This window comes from Anopheles arabiensis, chromosome X (assembly GCF_016920715.1).
Source record: "Anopheles arabiensis isolate DONGOLA chromosome X, AaraD3, whole genome shotgun sequence".
In the NCBI taxonomy this organism is placed as follows: domain Eukaryota; kingdom Metazoa; phylum Arthropoda; class Insecta; order Diptera; family Culicidae; genus Anopheles; species Anopheles arabiensis.
The window spans coordinates 19,234,901-19,259,265 of record NC_053519.1 but is presented as its reverse complement, the minus strand read 5'-3'; the positions used below and the strand labels follow the sequence as shown (position 1 = coordinate 19,259,265).

The 24,365-nt window shown below is 44.1% G+C and overlaps 1 pseudogene; it reads right to left on the bottom strand.

Annotated features, from left to right (window-relative positions):
• Positions 1–747: 747 nt before the first annotated feature.
• Positions 748–6,111, bottom strand: LOC120906547 (annotated as a pseudogene).
• Between the last annotated feature and the right edge of the window lie 18,254 nt (positions 6,112–24,365).

The window sequence follows — 24,365 nt, the reverse complement described above, 5'->3', positions numbered from 1 at the left end:
ACCACTTTTTCCTTTTTCTACTTTTGCATAAAGTCATTCGCTGCGTCCCGAGGCATCTGTAGGTGAAGCGTGTGCGTCTGCGATCGATGCTATGTGTTCGACAGGGAAGGACTTTCTTCAACTCGGTTGCCTTCCGCTTTTGTGACGTTATTTATTTGCCTGTTGCCGGTTTTGTGATGATAACTGGAGGAAGTGTTGCTTGCCTGTGTCTTTCACACGCTATACGGCCATTAGGGAAACAGTCAACAGACAGACACCTTCAACACACACTTCATTTGTTGCGCTAGCGGTGGGAAAGGGAAGCATTAGCAACCCGAACGAAATGTGGCACAGAAAGGTCGAAAAAAGGATCGCAGAGCGAGGTCAGACCGAGCGCTGTTTGTCCTTGAAAAGGATGGAAAACGGAACGAGTAATAGGATTTCTTATTCTGTCGACACATTTGCGCTCAAGTCGTCCGAAGTGGGCACGATGACAACGGTAATTATGTTTTATTGTTTTGCGTACGACCAACGTTGACTTGAAACGGCGTTATATAGTTCAAATTACCTCTATTCGAGAAGCTTTGTGACAACATGTTTACGACTCGTTCATGGTTTGTTTGTGATATTTGTCATATTACGGTTTATTCTTCTTTCAAGCCATAATTCAGGCACAAAGCAAAGATTAACTCTCAACTTTCATGTTTATCCTAGTTTCTTTCAACAATGTACACCTGTAGGGGAATAAAATACAAACACAACTCGCCATTGTTTCAGCTCGATTTTACGCTTTTAGTTTAAATGCTGTGCTTTTTCTTTATTGGCTTAGCTGCTCTACTAATGATCACATTGTTTGCTTTCCTTAAACACTAACCCGACTTACTTCCAGTAACTCACAATGTTCAGGGAAAACAAAACTCAACCGATAATTACGGAGCGGAGGAGGAGAAGGTGAGTACGATGAGAATGAAAAAATATAGTGTATATCTACGAATTTACGCATTTTGGTTTCTCTCTTCTCTCTCCTCGAAACTATGCACCGAAGAAAAACCTCATTTCGCATTGGTTGTTTTTTCTTCTTCTTCTTCTTCGTCGACTACGGTTGTTGCGTCGAATTAGAAAATAAGATAAAATAATCATAGCTCAAAATAATAATAAAAAATAAAACGAATCCTTCTCAACATCCGTCCTTGTGGGATCGTGTTTGTAATGTGGCAAACAAAAATTGCATTTTCCGATCCGAAGGGACAGAGCAGAAGGTACGATTTTAACATTAGAACTACCGGTCATTTTGACTGATAAAGCTTAAATTGAAGTAATGAATCAAAATTCAGCTCATCAAAATGTTTTATCAAGCAGTTTTGTCATAGACACTTAAAACACTTGGTAGTTCTAATGTTAAAAGATAAATGTAAAAAAAACGAATAAAAATATTACTACATACGCTTATCTAATGAGCATGAGACGTGTGGCTGGCAGAAACACGGTACAACATGGAAAAGGACCTTATTGGTTTATCTGCGTTCCTTGCTTGCACACAGCTCGCGCTCTTCGTATTTTTTGTTTAATTTTAAATGTCACAGCAATCAGCGAGAGCATTGAAAATCAACGTAGTGTGTTGATTTTGTAATGAGTGTGGGGGGAGGGGAGTAGTACGCAAGGTGAAGCAGGGAAAATGCACTAAATAAAACATAGCATCGTTTAAAATGCAAAGAATAAACTAGACTGACATTAGATTAAGTAGCTTTTGGTTTCGTTTGTTCTTGTTTTAACCATAACCACCGAACAGCCGGGTCAGTAGTGTTAATTGGGTGGGGGTTGTGCACATGTGTAATTGTTTTTTTAAACATTTTTATGAGACGAATTTCAATAGAATTGTTTTTTTTATTCAAATTCGGGATACCAATTAACAAATTTACACATCCCTTCACATCCCTCAACCACAAACACACATGTCCCAACTGAAGTAATACTTTGGACCCTGATCGTACGGTGGTAATGGGAAAGAGACGGGAAAGAGGGAGAGTACACAAAGTGCTTTAATGAGATCTTGATCGAAAGCTGACCGTAAACGAAATTTCACGAACTTAACCTACACGTGATGGACGATAAATAATAATAGTAGAAGCAAAGTTACCACCGCCACAATCTACCCGCACGAACAAATGAGAGAAGCAAATGCAGAACAAAAAAGATTTATACAAAACGTAAATTCAAACGATTTTGATTACACGAGGCCAAATTTGATTATTGCTTCTTTTTTGTTGTTGTTACTTTTCATTTTGGAACGCAATTGGCAGTTTTGATATGTTATGCCGTCGAGAGTTCGAAACTTGTAAAAAGCGCCCCCGCAAAATAGTATTTACCAATAAGGATTAGGTTTAAGGGGGTGTTTTTTTGTTGTTGTTTGGATATTTGCACTAAGTAGTTTTTGTGTTGTTCTCGGTGAACGACTCCTACGCTTCGCTTCCATTGATCGTGCAAATGACGAACCTCTCTATAACACAACGTCGCATTTGTTTGTTTGTTTGTTTTTCTTTTCTTTACAAAGCAATGGTTATTTCTTACAGCCAGGATAAAATGTCTTACAATGCTAAGTTCAAACCACGGTCACGGTATCCGTTTGAGAATAGTGTAGGGTATATAGTAGTATAATGGGTTTTTGTTGTTGTTGCGTAAATCTATTTCGAGTTACTGCTTACAATCTACACGCTTTTGTAAGTAATTAAGTATTTTAAGTGTATTTGTGTGTATATGTGGTATGCTGCCAACGGACAGAATGAAACCAATTACAATATTAAAACCGATTCTGGCATGTTCGATGCTCCTCAAAAACACAAAGAAATATGTGTTCCTATTGACCCTTCCATTACCGGATCCCAACTGATGCGATTCCTCCGTTTCTACTATTGTTGGGTAGTTAAGAATTGATATGAAACACACATACACGCACAACTTGCTGTAATTATAAGATGCACAATTATGCACAAATCTTTTGGACGTCTTAAACAAACCTTTTCAATTAAATTTTCCCCACTATAGGGAAGAATTGCGGTGTTGGTTGTTTGCAAATTTTTGTTTTATAACGAAACGATTGGCGTTGTCTCTCTTTCTCTCCTTCTCTTCCTCTCTCTATCGCTATCTTTTTCTCTCTCTTAGGGATTGCTCAAGAATCAGTCACACCATAAACTAGAAGAACATTCCTATGATGTTGTATAGAGGTGCATTAGAACAGAGCTCACCAACCTTTTTTACGATCACTCATATATATTAAGTGCATTTGTTTAGTAGACTGAGTTCAAAGCTTTTTGATCAAAAATATGTATCATATTATTATAGAAAAGCCTATTGAAAATTTAATCTTGATTGTGCAGGAAAAAATTGAACTATATGTATTGTAATAAGCTTACAAACCTTTCGCGTACCACGTATTTTTACACCACGAGCCACAAGTGGCGGACCACAGGTTGGAGACCACTACTTTAAAAATCTTGATCAAACACTGTTACACTTGGGTCGTAATTCAAATCAGTATGTTTTTTCTTAACACCTCATAAAACTTTTTGTCAGCTTTTTAGCTCCCATGCCCTATGGTGGTACTAAGTTGTGAAGGAAAAAAAGCATAGCCAACATCCTAAATTCATAAGCTCTAGTTTTTGGAGGTGCGGGCAGTTTGTTTTCGTATTTTCAATAAAAGTTACTTACATTTTGACCATTTTTATGTTATTGTAGCATAATTAAGCTTGAAATGTTGCTTAAAAAATGCTAACAACAGAGTTGGGTGACAAATTTGTCGTATGCTGTGTACGACAGATTCTAGAGCAACCCATTAGAGACTTATCGACAAAAGAGCGATCAACAAAAACTAATAATAACGCTAATATTAGATGTATGTGTGTGCCCTACCTTCTTTCCCTTTTCTACAGGAACAGTCCCTTCGACCGTCCGATAGTTGGCACAGGTTCTCTGTTTGCTCTTGACATCTTGTGTCTCCTCACCTTGCTCTTTCAGCGTTCTTTGTAGACCATCTCCATCTCCAGCATGTGTGTTTGGTTTTTTTTTTGCTCCATTGGTTGGAAGTGGTGGTTGAAATATTTTGCATTATAATTCACGCCTACGATACTGACGACGACACCATCGAATGCCCTACCGATGAAAATTCTACAGAAAAAGAGAAGAAAACGGAAAGAGAAACGAAAAACAAAGAAATCATATTAGAATAATAATTAGATTAATTTCAACAGGAAATGGCTGAATTTATGATGCTTAAGGTGATATCGATGACGGTTGTGAAAAAAAAAACAGATTGTGAAATAATGCATAGGATTTCAGCGAATCCTGATACGTTAGGCGCACTTTCTAAATGCTGTTCAATATTTTCTGATACCTTCATAAACTATTCTTTTTTATGAAAAGTTTTAATGGGTCTTAAAAGTGTGCCAAAATTATTAGAACTACAGAAACAAAAACTTTTAACTTAAAAACAACACACACATACTGTCACAGATCACAAAATAAATTCTTCAGCATGTTAACGAGACAACTGTCACACTACTTACCGGATAAACTGCCAGTCCGGATACCGTCGGTGCCTGCGGGCGGAGTCCTTTGGACGCGCCGCGCGTAGAAAGTCGTATGAAAAACAAATGCACCGTCTGGTTAATGCACAGCCCACGGACCGGCCCCCAAGGAGGGTTTGGTTTCGTTTGAAAAAGGATGGATCACAGCCACATACACCACACCGTACGCCGGTGCAGAGATTGAACGTCTCACTCGCTTGGGGTTTAATGTCTTGGGGTTTCGATCGGTAGTCGTCCTCCTCCTCCTTCTTCGTCGTGTTTGTGTCGGTAGAAACATCGCAGAAAATGGTGACTTATGTTGCGGCAGTAGTAGTTGTAGTAGTAGTTGTTGTTGTAGATTCTCGGCGGCTTTCTTTTTTCTTTTTTGGTGCAGATGCAGATGCTACAAAGCGCGCACACACGCATACACTGTTTAACAAATTTTTCGGAGCAGCAGGAGCAGCTTGCTGCAGATCGTACACCGACTACAGGCTGGATCGTCTAAACCCCGCAACAATCGCAACGACACACACAAACACACACGCACAGACAGAGATGATTAGTTTCAGGAATTGGAGAGACCCGGCGGGGCATGCGACCCCTAGGCGACCGGTGGCGTTTCGGTACGATCGTTCGGTGAGGCATACTTACTGTCCAGCAGATGACGGAACAGGATGTCGTGCAGCACTGCCCGGACCACCTGGAACCGTTGGTGTTGGTGATGGTGCTGCTGGTGCTGCTGCTGCTGAGTGGCTCCGGCTGCCGAGACCATTGACGGGATCTGGGTGTTGGTGGTTGTTGATGGTGGCATTGACGCTGCTGGTGGTTGCGGTGTTGCGGCGGTGACTGTGGCGGCGTTCGGCCCGGCAGTGCCCGTGTTGGTGGATATGGCGGCTGATTGTTGCTCCAGCGCGAGCTGCTGCTGGTGGACCAGGTTCAACTGGGCCTGCAGGTGGTACTGCTGCTGCAGCAGGTACTGCCGCTGCAGCACCATCTGTTGCTGCTGCAGCAGGCGCAGGTTTTCCGCCTCGTCGTCCAGCGACGGTATGTAGAATGCGATTGCCATCTTGCACCAGTAAAACAAAAACCGATCCACCCACTACGTTTTCGGATAGATTGCAGTTTTTTTGAGTGTAGAATGATTTGAACGTCGCTCACGCTTCACTGGATTCACAACACAGTCACACTGCCCTTCGCACTGCTGGGGAAAGCTAACACTTGGCACCGATCGACACTGCACCGATGCAACAGATGCATTCGCGAAACGTTACCAGCAAGTTTTTGTGTTGTTTTTTCATCCAACGATAATTTGGTTGTCTTTTGTTTTGCTTTTTCTCCTGGCTCCCAAAAGGAACCTTTTTTATACTTTCGTGTCAAGCCCGATTCACTGGATCGCACGTCGATAATACTTTTTCGGAACACAATTCTATACGTTGCAACACGGGCGGGAAATATTTGCCTCTTCACTACAACCTTGCTTCCGGTCGACGACACTGGCAAAGACAAAGAGTCGCTGGTCGCTCAGGCAGGTGGGAAAAACACATCCGCGTGACTCGAACGTTGGACGTAAACTAATGCACGCTCCGCGGTGCAGCGCTGCAATATACCAGAGAAAGGAGCAGTTCTTTCTTCGTTCGGGTGTTGTTCGATTTCCCAACTAACTCACCCGAGACGCAACAGGCCCGTTCACGTGCATGCGACAGAGTGAGAGCGCGCGCGAGCGTGCAAGCGAGCAGGCGATACCCGAGCGAGCGAGAGAGCCTACAGTTCGGGCCCTCTTCGGGTGTTGGCTGCTCGAGAAGGCGCAAAAGCGTATCGCTCGCTCGCTCTCGCACTACACCTGGAACAAGGGAAGCTGGTTGCGATTAATCGCAATTGCGATGCGTTTTTTGTCTGGGTCGCGCTTCGGAGGTCGAGAGCAAACCCAAACATTCAAAACATACCGAAATTTCTCTCCGAAGGGATGCATTCGAACGAAACGAGAGCCAGAGATAAAGAGCGAGAGAGAAATGGTAGGACATGGTTAGAATAAGATGGTTAAAGGTCGATTGCGGAAGCAGTGTGTTCTGTTTTCGAGAGTAACCGGGTTGGGAAAAAGGGGGTATTGGGAGAGGAATTTGGCGCTGAACTCAGCAAGGGCTCCCCGCGCTTGAACTGATCGCGGGCGGAAACGTTCTCTCTCTGTCTTTCTCTCTCTCTCTCTCTATCTCTCTCTCTTTCTCTCTCTCTCTTTCTCTCTCTCTTTCTCTATCAATCTTTACCTCTGTTTCTCACTCATTTTCACCTCGCTTCATTTACCATCCTCCCGACCGTAAATGGGTGCTGCACAGTTGATAGCATAAATAGACCAAAAACGTTTGAATATGAGTTGCATATTACACCGCAGCCGCTTCCTTTCGATCAAACACATTCCGTCCCGCGCGCTCGCTCTTTTTCATCCTCTCTCTCACTCATTTTTTGTTCTCTCTCTCTCTCTAGATTAGTTATGCTCTTTTTTTCCCTCAACCAAGTTCTCCGTAGCGCTTACTGCCCCGTTGATCCGCACGTTGGGTCACACCGCTTGGTAACGTCCGTGTCCCGCCCGTTCGGCGGGACTCTGTAGCGCGCTCACAGCAAAACGTCTGCTTCTTTGTGTGATTGCTGCCCGGTGTGTCACCGCTGAGGATGGTGGTTTGTACCTCACCCACCTCAAATCTCTCGGCCCCTTTCTTCCATCGCTCGCGGTGTGCGGCGATAGATTTCGGTCGGTAGTTTTATTTCCCTGTCGCCGGGCTGACTTTTGTGTGCATGTGTATCGGCAAGGTGTTTGCCACTTTCTGCACCCATCCGGCGACCAGCAGGTAGGTTTGACCCTTCGCTGGTTTCCTTCAGCTCAACTACCGGTACAGACCCGTTTGCTCTCGGCTTGCAGGGGCGCACAACAATGTGTGTCGCCAGGACTTCCTGTTTCAAGGGCTCGGAAGGTCAGTCGTGTATCGGCAGCGAAAAACCTACGCTGCCCTATCCGTCCCGGGGTTACTTCTCAATTCGCTTTGCGGCGCGAGAACCACCCCTTCAATCGGAAAACAGTCAGACCCTGGTCAGGTGTCAGATTTTGAGTGCGCCTGCTTTAGATTTCCTACGAACGATTGTCACATCCAACAGGCATGCATGCGACCACTGGGCACTCGGTGCATAATCCTGTACGTAATGCGTAAATGTGTATTCCGTCAAAAAACTGAGTTTGTTTTGCTTTGTTTTTTGTTTTTTTTTTTTGTTTTGTTTTTTGCTGCGTGGCACAAACATACCGTACCAGATCGTTTTATGTGGGCCTCTCCCGTACACAGTCGTCGCTCGTCATCTCGCTTTCGTGATCGTTTTCACCCACTTGCAGTGCATCGGGCTGCTGGTGTCAATGGTTTGGAAAAGCTATAACGCCGTTACGCCGGGAAAGTCCCATGATGCTGCTGCTGTCGGCTGTTGACGCGAGCGCATATTGTGCTTTGATATTTTTATTTATTTTTAGGCAAAACGCTGTGGCAGCACGCCGTACAATTCGTAAATTGATTGGCGGGCAGAAACAAAATAACTAGCCGGCTCTAGTTTTCTAACGTTTGAATCATTTCGTGCTTGCGTTGTTGAACCGATTGTGATTGTTGTTAAACCGATCAAGTGCTGTGGCGTGATTGACAGGGATTTTCGTTCGGTCGATTCTGCCTTCGCAGCCGCTACCGTCTCCGCTGCTGTTTCTGAGGAATAAAATAAAAATAAAATAATGGCCCTTCGAGCTGGATCCACCGAGTACACACATGCGATATCTTGCACCATCATATCTCCCACGTGCTGTTGCGTGTGGAGAAAGGCAACAGAAGCGAAGGAGCGGCAAACGGATGAGCGATGAGAATAGGTGCTGCTGTTGTCGCGTTTTATGTTCGTCACTTGCCGTCCTACCATTCCTGCGCATGGCCTTTATTTGTTGCTGTGGGTTTGATAATGTTTATTTTTTTCTTTCTAATTTTGCTCTCGTCCGTGATTGCTACTGTGTTGCGCTCGGACGCATGGGGAACATCGCCGTGCACTGCGATTATAGAAAGGTGACTTAATTCTCGTCTTGGCTGTCTCTTTTTCTTACCTTGCCTGCCCGAAAACCAGGCAGCGTCTTCCCTGCCTCCCATGGGAAGTTTCGGAAATTGAGCCCAAATGTCCGAGGAGAAACTATCCTCTGTTGTGTTCTCTTTTATTTTGTTTCTGTTGTTGTTTTTTTTACGGCATGCTTCTTCGTCGTTCTACATCAAACTGTCCCTTTTCCCACCACCATCCACTAAACCCTCCACGTCGCTGTCCATTTGTAATTATTTGTATATCTCCTTTCTATCGCTCTTTGCTTCGCATGCTTTCCTGCCCTTCGGGGCCTTTCCTTGACCGTTCCATTCGTGTTCTCGGCTTTATAACGCTTGCCGTGCGTTTCCCGGTTGCGGATGTGTTTCACTTTTGAACCTGCGTTCTCTGCTCCCGGCCCGCACCGTTTACGAAGAGGACGAGTTTTTCCCCCCAAACGGTCTTTTTCCGTTTAAGTTGTGTGCTGTTGTGATACACCGAACACATGAGGTACACTGGACAGTTGGGGCTTTTAGGTTGTGTTTTTTTTTTCAACTTCGATTCGGTTTTGTCCAACGAAAGGGAAGAAATCGATTGGATGACTAATTAAATCAGAGACGCGATACAAAAGCAATGAAAATAAGTCGGAAAAGTTGTAGATGCTACGGAAAAGGGTGTTCCCCAAGCAGGGGTGACACAAGCGTGGGAATTTATCGTGTAAGCGAAAAAAAAGCGAATTATTATAAACTCGTATGCGAGCTGTAGCGGTTTATTTTAAATGTTTGCCATAAAACAATCAACTGGAGGAGGCTTCGAACTTCAAATTACGCTTGACAGCTTGTTGGGAGCGGACAGCAAGAATAAGACAGACCGCGCAGAAACGCGCAGTTGCTAGCGATCCGACAATCCCTTGACGCACACGTTCCTGCGCGAAGGAGAAGGCATAAGATAATGGAAAGATCAGCGTGATATACATACACATAAAATCGTTGGCTACTGGTTTTCGTTTTTACAATGTACACACGGTGGAGCTCACGGTGGCGGTTAGATCAGAAGAGCAATGTGAGGGGGATTAAAATTGGGTTACGGAAGGTGCCGGTCACCTGAGCGAAGATTGAACCAGAAACAGAACAAGAAAGAAATAGAGAGTGAGAGAGAGAAAGAAAGAGAAAGAGAAAGAGCGATATAGAGAAAGAGAGAGAGAGAGAGAAAGAGAGAGAGAGAGAGAGAGAGAGAGAGAGAGAGAGAGAGATCGAAATTAAGATAAAAATACAGCAAATGGTACCAAACGGAGACAACCCATCGAGCTCCCAACCAGCGTCCTTGCTGTGTCCGAAGGAACGTAACATAGCTTGTGAAACCGGTTTACCCTCAGCGATACCAAGTGATAAGGCTCGTCATATGTCCGACTGTCCTTATGCAGATGCGCATGAAATTTACATTACCCGGTTCATCTCCTGTTACGAGTCTTCCCGGTTTTTGGGGGCTACAAGATCCCTGTCATGGCCCCAACGCTCAAGTAAAAGCAAAGTAACAACAATGGATTGAAACACCGACGCAGTCCCTTAAGCCTCCCTTTCAACGGAAGGAGTTGCGTAGCTTGCTCAGGTGAATGGATCCGTAAATGGCTGTTAAATTGAGTTAACCATTTTAACCTTCCCCTGATCTCCAGGGGCCAGGCCTCTCGGGTCGATCGGCCACCGGTCTAGAACACGATCGAACATGTTCGAACAGGAATAAATGATAGTTTGATGAATAGAGCCACGTCGTTCAGGCGGGAGACGCGTGTAGGAAGCTGAAACAGAAGGAAGACCCAGGTCTGGCGAGTACCAGTTGAATGTTTCGCTTCTTCTCTCCTGTATGCCGTATGCAGTATGTTCGGCGTGTTGCAAATTTAAACTTGTGACGTGCGTTTCGGAGCGTATTAACGGCTCCTTTGCCTGGAGTTAGCTCCGCACTCACGGACGCGCTCCGTACTAATGGTTCGAAGGAGACGATATTGTCCGATCACGTAAAAAACAAATCTAGATTTTCGCGAGAGTGGTAACTACCACCCGATGTAATCGCAGTATTGACAGTACGTCATGCATTGTGTGGCATTCGTTGGTCCCTACTCACTTATAACATTTCGTTCTCGGATCATCCGTTCTCAAGATATGTAACTGTATGGTTTGTTAAAGATGTTCAAAACATAATAACATTTTGATACATTTCTTCAAAGTTGATATACTATTTGGAGCTTTAGCTATTTACCGGTTGATTTGGACGTCCAAACCCTCAAATGAAAGGCCGTGAAGCTGCTGTCAGTATATTTTATTGCGTGAACGGACACTAACGGGCGAAATATTACATCGAGTTTAATTATTGGCTTTGATTAGTTTATGACTAAAAATTATGTAAGTTCTGCATTTTTCAATGGATATTCCTGTTTGAAATTCATTTGGAAAGGAAATGTTTTGGTGCACTGTTTTATAACCGACTCCAAAATCCGTTGATGCGGAACCGTCTCGGGAGCCGTTGGTTGGAGCTGGATATTTGGAGCCGTCCCGTCCATTACTAATTTAAACCTCGCCCAAGCTCGTGCGAGGGCCGGAGCTACACATTTAGCAGGAAAAAAAACCCAAAACAACCTGGAGAAACTGAAAAAGAGTGAAACCGATATCCTATCGAAGTCATCGATTACTAGGGTGACCAGATTGTTTTGTCCGTTGTGGCCATATTACTTGGGGTAGATGGAATCAATTTTTATTGCCGGCGCGTTATTTTGCGCGTTGGGCCGGTCTGGTGGTAGAGTCGTCAACTCGTACGACGTAGCAACATGTCATGGGTTCAAGTCCCGAATAGACCGTGCCTCCATACGTAGGACTGACTATCCTGCTATGGTAACAATAAGTCACTGAAAGCCAAGCTCACTTCACTAGTGGGTTCAGGCAGGCCTTGACCGACAGCGGTTGTTGTGCCAAAGAAAAAAAAAAAATAAATAAATAAATAGAGATGGAATAAATTTTTGTTGCCGGCGCGTTATTTTACATTTAGCTCTTTAGTTTATTTGCATTTAAATTACAGAAGCGAGAAGAAGTGTTTTAATATTATTATTCTGTTCGTTTGCCTTAAAAGAATATCTATTTTTGGTAAATATGTTTTATTCAAACGAAAAATGGCTTGTCTTTATGAGAAATTCCTATCGGTATAGATACAACTATGTGCATGCACAATTTATATTTTCCTGCTGTGGTGAAAGCTGCCAACTCCATTACATTTACCCAATATGACTTGCCATATCTACCCAAATGCTCGTAGGAACACAAAAAGAAATGTCGGTAGTTGCGAGGCAATATAAGTTGTCGAGATAACCTTCTATTGGGATTTTCGTTCAAGACAATGGTTATAAATGCGTAGTGCATTTTTACTTTCTTGATAAAAAAGCGAGAAATCTGTTTTGTTGTTATGAAAAACAAGATAAAAATTACTTCCGAAATTCCGAAAATAAAATGGCAGAAATGGAACAAATCTTTCATACGTTAAAACGGAGCCATAATTACACAATTTTAAATCGTATCAAAACTTTATACCTGTGTAATTAATTTACAGAATCGCACTTTTATTTTACACGAAATTTGATCTGAAAAAGTTATCCATATTCTGGATGATCGCAACGAAACAACGACTGCAAAAAGTATTTGCTTCTACACTGTATGGTTCTGCAAATTGTGTAAGTAGTTGTCCAATGGGTTTGAACTTTTTTTTTATTGAAATGTTTTCAGACATAATCAAACATAACAACAATCGTAGCATTACATGGTTATAAAAATGAAAAGAATTATGATGTTGTGCACCATGATGAATTGCCATGGTAGTGAATGGTTTGTAAACATTTGTATCTATAACAATCGTATTGAGCCTTTTAAAATTAGCTGCGGTGTGGTGAAAAAATCATCGTTTGACAGATAGAGTGTATCTATATAGAGTGTATCTATATAGAGTGAAAATGGTTTGATGACTTTTTATTCTGGCTTGTAAAAACTCTTAAGATGCGGACAGTTGACGACAAACAAAATTGTATTCGTTCGGTCAACTACTTTTGCAGGCACGATGATTGATGTTTGTGCACTAGAAAGAGCTAAATATGAACGACTGGTGTTTCATACTGGATTGAAAAGAACGCTGAGAGCAGCAGATTCAGAACGGATCACAAAAAAAGCTTAGGAGAGCAAGTTTAGATTGAGCCGATGGAGAGAGCAACAGAATTAGACCAAATCGAAAAGAACGGTGAGAGCATCAGGTTCAGATCGTATCACAGCAACAGGGTTACATTCTACTTGCTGGGGTTGAACTAAAGTAACACCGTCCGGATGGTTGCACACTGGAACAGAGCGTACCTATCAACTTCAGAACGTAACGCGTTAGTATCAATAAATCAGTAGATCTGGTCACCTTGTTTACCACAGTTGTGTTCTTCTGCCCCCGCTATGTGTATGCGTTCATACAACGGCGACGATCGCAAATCTTATGCGCTAGAAGCTGAAGCGTCTGCTTCTTGCAGTCCCGCTTTTATTGCCTTCTTTCATCTCCGGAGTGCGAGACAAGTAGAATCGAACAGACACAGTAGGGGGGCTCGGGCCGACGTCCGAAACCGGTTTCGTCCGTTTTGGAAGCAGTTGTGGAACACGTGCAGCGTCATCGAAGCAATCATTAGTATCATCGTTTCGTCACTGGATCGCGATCTCGCGCAGTCCGGTTCGAAGGACCAGCAGACCGTCCGTGGAACGGTTGATGCGGAAAAGAGAAAAGCGAGCGAACAGAAAACTCAAAAGAGATAAAGCAATAAACCTTACAGACGAAGCTGTTGTGTCGCGTGATGTTACGAATGGAAATTGGAACCATTAGCCGGTGGAGATGACGCTGCGTGGTGGGAGGGATATGCAGGGATAGGTTGCGGAGGGAAGCACTTTAAACAAGATACGAAGAACCACACCAGGAGAATGAAAATATCAACTTATGGGTGTTTGTGGATGCTTTCTAGTTGTTTTTCTTAGCCCCCTGTGTTTGCTTCTACTGGTATCGCCGCTTTGCTTTTGCCCTGTGTTTGCCCTCAGTAAAGGGTAAACGCGTAAAAGAGATACAAATATGGGAGATCAGTGTTTTCAGAATTCGTAGCTGAGAAAGCGAAACGGCACGAAAACAAAAGGACCAGCGAGGGCTAAACGTTCGTCCACGCCGTAAAACGGAGCATTTTATCGAAAGCTAGCGTGGCCACTTTTGTGGTGTCTGGTGCATCATCGGTAATTGAAGCTGATGTGTGTTCGCGCACAAACATGTCGGTACCTGTTTTCAGTGAGTTATCCAACAACCAACTCTCACGGGGCCCTGAGTGCATGAGCAGAACTCGGAAGTGGATGTTTTATGAAATTTCTGACGCAAGCTGTAATAATCTCTGTTCTGACTAGGGCCGGATACGGCTTAACACTTCCTGCAGCCTTCAATTGCTGGCATCGAAGCTTCGCTAATGCGCATAACATTAAACACCAGCGTTACTCTCTTCGTATCACCATGGGGTTTATACATAACCAACGTGTGCAAAATTTCCTCTGCCTACTGAGTGGATCCCATTGTTTTCTGTTGCAGCAAAACAAATGGTGCCAAATAGCCCGGGTGCTAATGGGTCACCTTCCGCTGCTTCACCGCACCTTATTGGTTGCATCCAGAGTGCATCATCGCAGCGCAAGCTGCTGTGTTAGCTTGGGCTTGATGCTTCGTAGGGTGTGTCCAGAGGTCAGAATTGCTTGGGTAAACTCTCTTTCTTTCTCGATTAGCCCCTAGTTTTCGCAGACTGTATAGGACACAATGGGACCTTAAGTCTTTTCAACTGTTGGCATGGAATGCGCAGAAAAGAAAGGGTTGGTGTTTGCCGACGGTGTATTTCTTTACATTGGGCACACATTTCATTCCGCACAAAGGTCCGATCTTGAATCGGGCGCTAAATGGATTAGGCTTGAAGCGAGCTAGGGTAGTTCACTCCTTCAAGTTTGCAAATTGCCTATCCCAAAAAAGGCCTGCGCATCCTCGCCATACACGCACAGGTAATGTAATGTGATGGTATTTGCGTAACGCTTGCGTTACGTTTGCTCAAGATTACCGTCTGTCGGACCACCCAGGTAGTGTCACTCCGTGTGCGTGCGCATAGTGTACAGTCGGCTGCAGTTGGGGAAGGCTACACCACTGTACGAACTGTCAAAATCGGTTTCGGATAAGCTGCGAAGTGACGCGTTACGGGGCGTTCATTCTGCAGGTGAGGGCAAAATAGTGTCTGTTGGAAGTGCATCCTAAGTAAATTGAATTTATTCCACGTCAAATTCAATACCTTCTTCTCAATCAAAACAGGAAAATTGCTCGTTCGCCCCTTCAAAGAACTCCCCAGCGGAGAACTTCGATACGGAAAAGGATATCCCTCAGGGGTGTAGTTGCGGGTAGGTTTTTCAGTAAACAAACGATTTGCATAACAAATCGAATCGCACAAGCAGGTTGGTGCGCCTGTCTGTCCTGTCCTGTGGGCGTGCAGGATACAAGGGGTAGTCGCGTGTGTTCGAGAAAAAAGGGGTCTTTACTACGGCAACAGCACACGAGTGTCTCGACTTTTCTGTGACGATTGACGTTTGGATGATTGTTTTCCGAAATTGACTAGATTGCATATATTTCCCGCGTGTTGCGTTGAGTTAGAATATGATTGAAATTCGAGACAACCTGTAGGAATGAGAGTTTGCGTATTTGCGTATTTGTTTTTTTTTTTCAGATGTGAGTGGTGATGGTTAAACTAGCTCTACTTCTGGCTCACTCAAAGATCACGAATGAAGGCGCTTTACTTCAACAAACCTAATCAGAACACAAATTAACACACTAACCCACCCTCAGGTAGTGCTATTTGGGAGCTCTCGAGCGTTGTATGTGTGTTTTTGGTAAAGTAAATAGAACTTTTTATACAGGATATTAGGAACCGCAGGACACGGTACAGCTCCGCGTGTTTGGTACACGCGCGCACTCGTCCCGGTAATGGTTCGCGGTAAATATCCGGAAATTGACTAATCATCGGTCACGATCTCGCATAGCTGTTTTATTTATGTGAAATAACAAAAAAAAAAACACAAATACACACGGACTCTACTTGACGTCGTGCTGTTTTGGTCGCTCGTGAATGTCCTTTCACCGCACTAGCTAGGGTGGGTAAGGTTTAGATTTTGCGTGTCCTTCTCTCGGGTGCTCGCGTTCACCCCGCGTGAGTGTGCCGCTCAGCGTGCAGCGTATGCTCACTTCGAGTGTTGGCCGCAAGGAGTCGAATGTCCTGCTGTGGGCCGGACACACGGGCGAGCCGGCTAGTTTTCACTCACCTGCAATACCGGAAAGGGGAAGCCGAACGCGCGCGCGCTGGGAACGGTACGCCCGGACGACGCTCACGTCAATCATCACTCCATCAAAGTCATCAAATTCGATGTTTTTATGTTCGATTTTCTCGGCATGAGTTTTCCAGTAACAGCAACAGCCACGCTTTCGAGAAAAGAGGTTTAAAAAAAACTACAATCAACATTAAACTAGGAACGAATTAGGGGTTTCATTTTTCAGCGATTTTTTTCTTTCAGCGCACCTCGGCAGAGGATTGGTGGAAAAGTGCAAACGAAATATGACCGACTTGTAGCAGAGAAAGAGCAGACACCGATAACACGTTCACGTTGCACTTGGAGTATTCTAAAAAAAAACAGCCAAAAGTACAGCCAGCAGCAACAAAAGCACACGCTAGTGAAAAACTAAACCATAATGAGGCGAATCGACGAAAAAAACCACACCCAATACAAAAAAAAATCTACTCAATCATCATGCTGGGAAAATGTGTGTCTTACAGCGATTCTCGATCCTGTCGTCTCATTGCTAAAAATGAGCCGCGAGCTCTTCTTGCCCCTGTTCGTCAGTGCGTTCACTGTTGGAAGTAATTTGATAGGTCATTTCCGGTTCGCGGAAGAATCCTGCGACGGTATATTTATTTTTATTTTTCCCAAAACCTATCGGCCCATTGTTTTCGCGGTGGCTAAAAGTGTGCCCGGCTGTGGTCCGGCATTTTTTTGCTTTCTGCGTTCCATAATAAAAAAACAAATTCTAATTGCACTCCAATCATTTAGCTCTTTGATGCGGCTGTGCGTCCCGAATTTCGGGTTCGCTCGGGCTCGGTGTTGCTTGCTTTATTGAACGGTAATAAAGCGTGTGGGGAGAGTTTTTTTTTTGGGTTCCGTTTCTTCCACTCTCGTGTTTTATTTTATACGTCCAGCGTCAGGTTTAGGGACCGTCACACGAAAGTTCACACGATAGGGTACGTAGGATGATGGTGGTTGTGTGTATTTTTTTTTTCAAGGAGATGTTTTATGGTGTATTTTTCTTAGAGTGCTACTGCTGTCAGGACAAGTATCGTCAACAGTACTTTCTTTCCAGCTTAGAGTGAGCGCAGGACAAAGTCCTGGGAAATGGAACGGCATAAGGACCTACTTAGGAGAGAAATTAACGAAACAATAGTTGTGTGACCATCTGGAAGCCATTAGATTATTTTTTGCCTTCTGGAGTACGATCATTATTGGAGGTATTTGACGAGTGAAGGCAATCGACGTTTTTCTTTCTTTGTGAGCCAATGATGTTTGTTGTGCTATAAAAGATATCTTAAGTCTGGTTGATGTGACTAAGGGCGTTTTCAAGCATCTTTAAGAAAGAATATTATGCATTGAGAGCGCTTGTTGATGTAAAACTAATTATCGATAGTTTAATATGCAATATGTTTAATATGTGATAGGAGTGATATGTTTTGATTTGAATTTAAATTTCATAAAAATTTTTGACCATGACCGGGATGCTTAAAAATGCTGCTTACTTGTTGATTTTTGTTGATATAACAAGAAATTTCCATTGGTTCTGAGGTTTTCTAACGTTTAACGACCATTTCCGTCATAGGTTCAAACCTCGTAGAAACCCCTCCCCCTTCACATGCACAATAATGAATATTTTGCTATGCTTACAACAACAAGTCTCTGGTGGAGAAGTACCCTAGCGGTTCAGACATAATTAGACGGACTACGATTCTTCCACTACGGAGAAAACCAATAATAATATAAACTTCCTATTATGTTTTTATGCAAAGGCATTTGTTGTGCTGTTATACTGCCAATGTTTTTGATGCTGGAGCCTGGACGCCTCAGCGGTCTTATATTATTTTTTTAATGGAATCAATAACTTTTTGGATATCACTTTTTAGTACCCAAATAGAAATTTCGACAAGCTTTTCAGTGTTAAAAGTTTAGTTGAATGCCTAAACTGAATGTCTCTTCAAAACTCTCAATAACTTTCATCGTTAGCGCTCTGTTCAAAACCAGACACAATCTAGTCGGTTTAAAGTGGCCATCACGCGAGGGCGTCATTTTATTATTTTCGATCAGCTAGCCCGATAGTGACACCACCAGCAACAATAGTAGCAGTAGCAGTGCCTCATCACCCCTACCTAACATGTCTGCAGCCCTTGCAGAACGCAGGACGAAGAAAACAGGATAACATAACGATTATCTCTACCGTTCACAGTCGATTTGTTAGCGCGCACTTCATCACCCTCGCGAGTCTCATTTAAAGGTATATACTTCAATTGAAAGTATTAATTAAGGCACCTACACACACAGACACACCCACACAACCACACCTGGTGCCTTAGAAGTACGCACTTGGTATTTCACCGGGTGAAGCGGCCGTGGGAAACAAATTCCCACCCTCTGGCCGAACGCATTATAAAGGAGCGTTCGATCGCACTGTCAATACCCCCTTTTGCTTTTGTGTTGTGCGTTAAACTCTGATTAATTTGCTTCTCCCTCTTGACGGTAAGGCGAAGATGACGGTTATTTTGTTGTTGTTGTTGTTGTTGCTATGGTCTGTCAAAACGCTGTTGCAAGGGAATGTATCCCCCCCCCCCATCACGAACGAATGAGTCATCCGAGTGCGCTGTCCTTGGAAGCGATGGCGAAGCAAAGAAGCATTTCTTTTCGCCAGATGGCCAGGTGGCGTAGCATTGCATTACCGCGGGGCGGTGCATAATTGCAGTTGCCCGTGCCCACCTAACCACCTCGAAACGGGACACAGTGTTGCCATATTTTAGCACATTCCAATTATGCTGCTCACGACACCTGGGTACGGGTATTTCTATCGATGCACGCCGTGACCATGGTGCCGTGACCGGGATCCGTAGCACGCTCTAAGATGCTTACGGTTCAGGTGTTGGGTGCCGTTTGTTATCGACAACAGTTCGAGGACGAATATTAAAAGCAGAATAAAGGACGCTACTAAATGTCCTTCAAAACAGCACGGGGCACGGGAGGCTTGTAATTTCCCCGTTGCCTTTGTTCCTGTCGCCCGTTGCATAGGCGATGGCGGGCGTGCGATTTGTTTCAGTCTGCACCGTACCGTTATGGATGTCCTTTATTGCGGAGATAATTGGCTGAAATCGCATCCTTGGGGCGCATGAAATCATCAAAGCGCGGCAACTAAATTACAATGTTATTAATTTTTGCATAATATCCGCGTTGCGGAACGCGCTCGCAACAGGATAAACGCGGGGTTGTCGCGAATGGAGCAAGAGCAAAAGCTACAACAACAAAAAAAAAAAAAAAACACATCACAAACACTCTATGTTGGAAATTAGCAAGGATGGCGTAGTGAAACACAAACGAAAGAAGAATAAAACAACAACGAAGAATTACAAGAGAAACTCTTTCGCATAGGACAACGGTTCAAAAAAGTATAGTACAGTTCGCGCGAACGATATGAATATTCATGAATCATCGCCTGCTGTCTGCTGCTCCCCATTACCTGATGCGCACTGAGGAGCAAAACAAAAACAAAAATGTGGCGATACGCGAACAGGATCGCCGTGCGGATAGATTCACAATTTTCCGGTCGCGAATTCCTACGATGGAAAACGGGCATGGAGGGGGAATGGACAATGAATGGTGCGGCGAAGAGGAGATGTGTATTGTGCTTTGGAGCTGGAGCCGGACAGGATGCGCGTCTCGGTGCGACCATGCATGAGCAACGGCCTGTCCGTACCGGGAGCGGTGTGGCGTGTGCCACGCGCGTCCAGTCAACCAGTTGGGAGGACGGTTTGTGATTGATCGAGGGAACCAGTCGGGAAGGGTGGAAGAGTGGGATGGGGTTGAGGGGGAGAGTGTAGAGAAGCTGAAACAGTATGGCAGGCCGGCAGAAAGCGTAGTTCATTTGTGGTCAGTCAATCGTGGCCGAATTGTTCTTTATTAGTGTTTCAAAACCATACGCGCCTAAAGGTAGCCACTGCAGCTGACGAATACCAACATGATGCAGGGGATCTCTACGAGCTACTACAATTGTTTGTAATTGAGTTGGTGTAACATACACAAACACATAAGGAGATATGATTTGCCTAACTGTACTGATGGAAAAGATCAATTCCGACATGTAATAAACATGAAATATCTTTCCTGATTCGAATTTTATGTCGTCATATGTTTATAACAGTCCCGTGGTATAGTCGTCAACTCACACGACGAAACAACATGCCCGTCGTGGATCCAATTCTAGAATGGACCTCAATGATCTAAATGCTGCGAAATGCTACGAATAAGTCTCGAAAGCCCTTATAGGCCGGTATGTCTACCTAGGACGTTACGCCATGTAGAATAAGTCTACATATGCTAATTTAGAAAAACAGAGTTCCACGTAGTTTCATAACACCTCATTTCGCATCAGGGGTTGGTCCATGAATCATCAGTACCATATCGCATCGTGCGTCGGAGTTATTCGAATTGACGTTAGCATGTACGCATAAACACACACTCGCCGAAATACCGCACTATAAGTCCGCTTCGTGTGCGCACAGAGTTTGTCAGCTCGCATTCTGTCTCTCTCACACGCAACGGACAAGCGTTCTGTTGATCTAACCTCTCGTAACAGAGTAATCGCTAGACCGCCGAACCGAGCGTCAGGTTGAGGTTATGGTGCCGCTAATCGGTTTGCTCTCCTTCCGTCCGTACACACAGACGCACAGCGGAGCGCACTTTGCGTAGGTAAATTGAGAAAATAATCAAATTATAGTGCCACTCCGGGATGTGCCGGTGTCGGTTTCGGCTGATTCGACCCATCTCTAGCGGGTGTACGTCATCGTCAGGTTACTACTCCCACTCCCTCCCCAATCGGGCCATGCGCCTGCATTTATGCACGCGAGCAAAATTGAAGCGAAATTGATATTCAAATTTTGGAATTGGAGTCCCTGCCGACGTCCCTGTGAATGAATGCCCGGGTAAGCTTCAAAAAGGGGTTAGAGTGCCAAAGCGGATCGAGTAAGGTTTTTGTTGGGCAGCGTTCTAAAGTGATTTGCTGCCAATTCCTATTCCGTCTGTTTTAATCCCACTCGTCCGATGGGGATGATGGGAACCTGAGGGGTCTTCTCTTACTCTTTGCATCTCCCAGGCAACTCGCAACTATAGCGTGGTAATTAGGTGTAAAATATTTTTATTAGCCATCAGCTGTGCTCACACATCCGGGACATCCGGGACCAGACTACGCGACTCCCTAACATGCCTTTCTAACGGAGTTTGAGCTGAGTTTTATTAAAAGGGCACTCCTATCCCGCCCGAAGCCACTTACAGTTCGGTGAGTTTTTAGTTGGAAGTGTTTTCTTTAGCGAAATATTGTAGTAATTTTACCACACGGGTTCCGGCAAAGCAGAACTAGGAATGAAATGTTTACGAGCATGGCGGCATGGGAATTTGTAGCATGTTAAACGGCTAGCGAAATTGCCTCTTAGCGAACTCACTCTCGGACGCACGGGATGGCTTTGCTTCACAAAGGAAGCCACTACAATGTAAAGGCTCTATGGTGTAGTGTTAACCTGTCTGTTGTTTTTGTTGCTGTTATAGTTGAAGCTCTTGTAACTGGTTTCATACAAGGGCGTCAGCAGAGCAACAAAACAGGGCATTTGAAATAGAAAATGAAACAATTTATCTGAGCCCTCCCTATCCTACAACTTAGTCGAAGCTACCAACTGTGGCGTACGAAACGAATGGGCGATCTCAGAAAAAGAGATGGCACTCGAAACTTTTCCAAACGATGTCCTACAGATGTTGACCATTACGCCACACCAGGGACATTGGTGGTACCTGTGGTGGAGACTGCAGCATCAGTATTGATTACAGTCGTTCGGCAAGCTTCGATTGCTGCCAGCTTCAAGATGCTTACTTTTGCTGGCTAAGTTACCCATCCCATCCCACCGGTTCTGTGATGGGGAAGGAGTATTGGGTAGGATACCGTTTCCGTTTTTCGGGAAAATAAAAGCCCTATCAATGTAGATTGGAATGGTTTTCTTTGCAACTCATGTACGCTCTCGCACTCTGTACTACGCTCAACAATCTTGCCCTCGTATCCTCGCCACTTGCTCTAGTACGCTGGATTTGATGGTAGTTTACTTTACATTTTCCAGTCGAGCAAACCCTGGTACGCAACAAAGCAACCGAGGATCCGCTGCAACCTGTGGGGCCCCACAAAGGAAGTCGAAACATACACCCGGTACATTACCCGGTAGCCCGGAAGGAGCAGTGTACCTGTGGCATAAGCTACTCTCGTGTGTTGTGTGTGGGTCCGTTATTGACGGGATTCGATTGTACGGGATTTTTCGGTGCAAGTTGCTGCTGCCCAAGCTATACGACACAGCTTCTGCCACCGGCATCACAAAGTGACGTTAAAGAATGAATTGTAAGTAGATTTTGCACATGAATGCATTTTCCATTTCGCTCACACACGCTTTGTCTTGCTGGGTTGACGTTTTATGCACATTGGAAAGAGAGCAGCAGGATATTTTTTGCTGCCTGACTATATTTACAACATCTCTTATTGCTGTGTGTGAAACGCCAACCAAAGAGTCGTTTCTGTTGGCAACTCATGGCTTTACTCTGTTTTGTAGTGTTTTTTTTGTATTGTTTCGTGCTCTTAGTTAGTCCCACTTCTTGAAGAGCACTCTCGTTTAGAGGTGTCCTACCGGGTCTAGTTCCAAGACAAGATGGAGCATCCGTGTGTATGAATGTAAATTACATGCTCGCGAAAAAAAAACAAAGAGCAAATACTCACACACGCAATCAGAAAATGAGAAGAAATTTGACGTTTCTCGAGTAGTATTTACCGAGTTCTAGCGATGAAGTGCCATGGGACCTAGTACGGTAGTTATACGAATATTTTGCGATAGAAGTTGGTGTCAAACATGAATAGCGCGCGAGAGAGATAGAGAGAGAGAGAGGAGAGAGAGAGAGAGAGAGAGAGGGAGAGAGATAAATAGAAAGAGAGAGATGTTATTACATAATCTAGAATTAACTGGAAAAGGCATGGTTCTTATAATTAACATTTAATCAAGAAGTCACCTTAAAAGGTTAAGGCCTGTTACCAAGCCAAGTACACCTTGTTGAGTTATGTATCCATAAAGAAACAAGATTAAGAGCACGCATATATTTGGAAACATACATAACATATGTTAGCCAACATACAATACCTTGGCAAGTTCCTGTGTGGCAAACTATCTCCACAGACGACTCCTTTCACTGTGCATGAATACTTTCAATGTAATGCAAATTGTCTCCGAGATACACACTTCCGATTCCCTGGAACTCTCCTCATCGGCATGTGCGTATCAGAGTAAAAATCCTGCAATGAGCAGCACTTTTGCTCCTCCCCTCCCAGTTACCTTGTGCCGCATTCATTTTCCGAGTGATTGCAACCCGAGAGCTGAGATGATGGATCTCGGCATCTTGTGGGCCTCTTACGACTGCTACCGAAAATTACCTTTTTTCATTTGAATAAATTATGGTAAATATTATTTCTGCTTCCGTAAAGCCTTTCTATTCGTTCCGATAGCAGGCTGATGAGCTGAGGGGCAAGCAGTAACCTTCCTTTTGATCCTGTTCCACGATTGACGTATGTTGGATCAACAATTTGCTCCACATCGTGATGAGTATGTAGCATGGATGAGGCGTGACGGGCTCAGCTCACATGTTGTAGTTTGCTGAGTTGCCAAAGTACTGAGGACTTGGAGGAAAACGTGGAGCATGATACCATTCCTTTTTCTCATCGTTCCACCCGAGTAGGCGCCCGCTCCGTCATTTGAACCGGTGGAATAATTCTACCATTTCATTTCCGGCTGCTCATTCATCATTTAGCTTTGTGCTTGACTTGCGGGGCAAAGAAAAGAAATAACAGTTACAGGTAAGGTAAGGCTTCAAATTGGATAAATAGGATGATTTGTTTTACCCTCTTTTTGTCCAGGAATATCTCAGTGACTCCCTTCTTTGCATACACACATATAGCACTGCTTCGTGTTAGGAAATTACCGGAAGCACCGGTTGACGGATGACGGAATGGATGATTTATTTTGCTGACGAGTTGACAACATCTCGAGGGAGCTGTCCGTGTATCAGATATACCGGCAGATGAGAACTGTTTTGAGGATATGAATAGATTGCATCGCTGAATTCCAGCTCGGCATACTTAATCTGCTGCTTTGAAATTGCAAAAGGAGCTTTTTTCTTGCTGCCATTTTCTGAAGAATGCACAGACACTAAAGAGCAAATTGAAAGGACGCGTCCTCGTCGCCGTCTTACGTACGGTGTAACGCTATCTTATCACGTATCAGCTCCGTAATGACAGTAAGGTTTTGTTGTATCATAC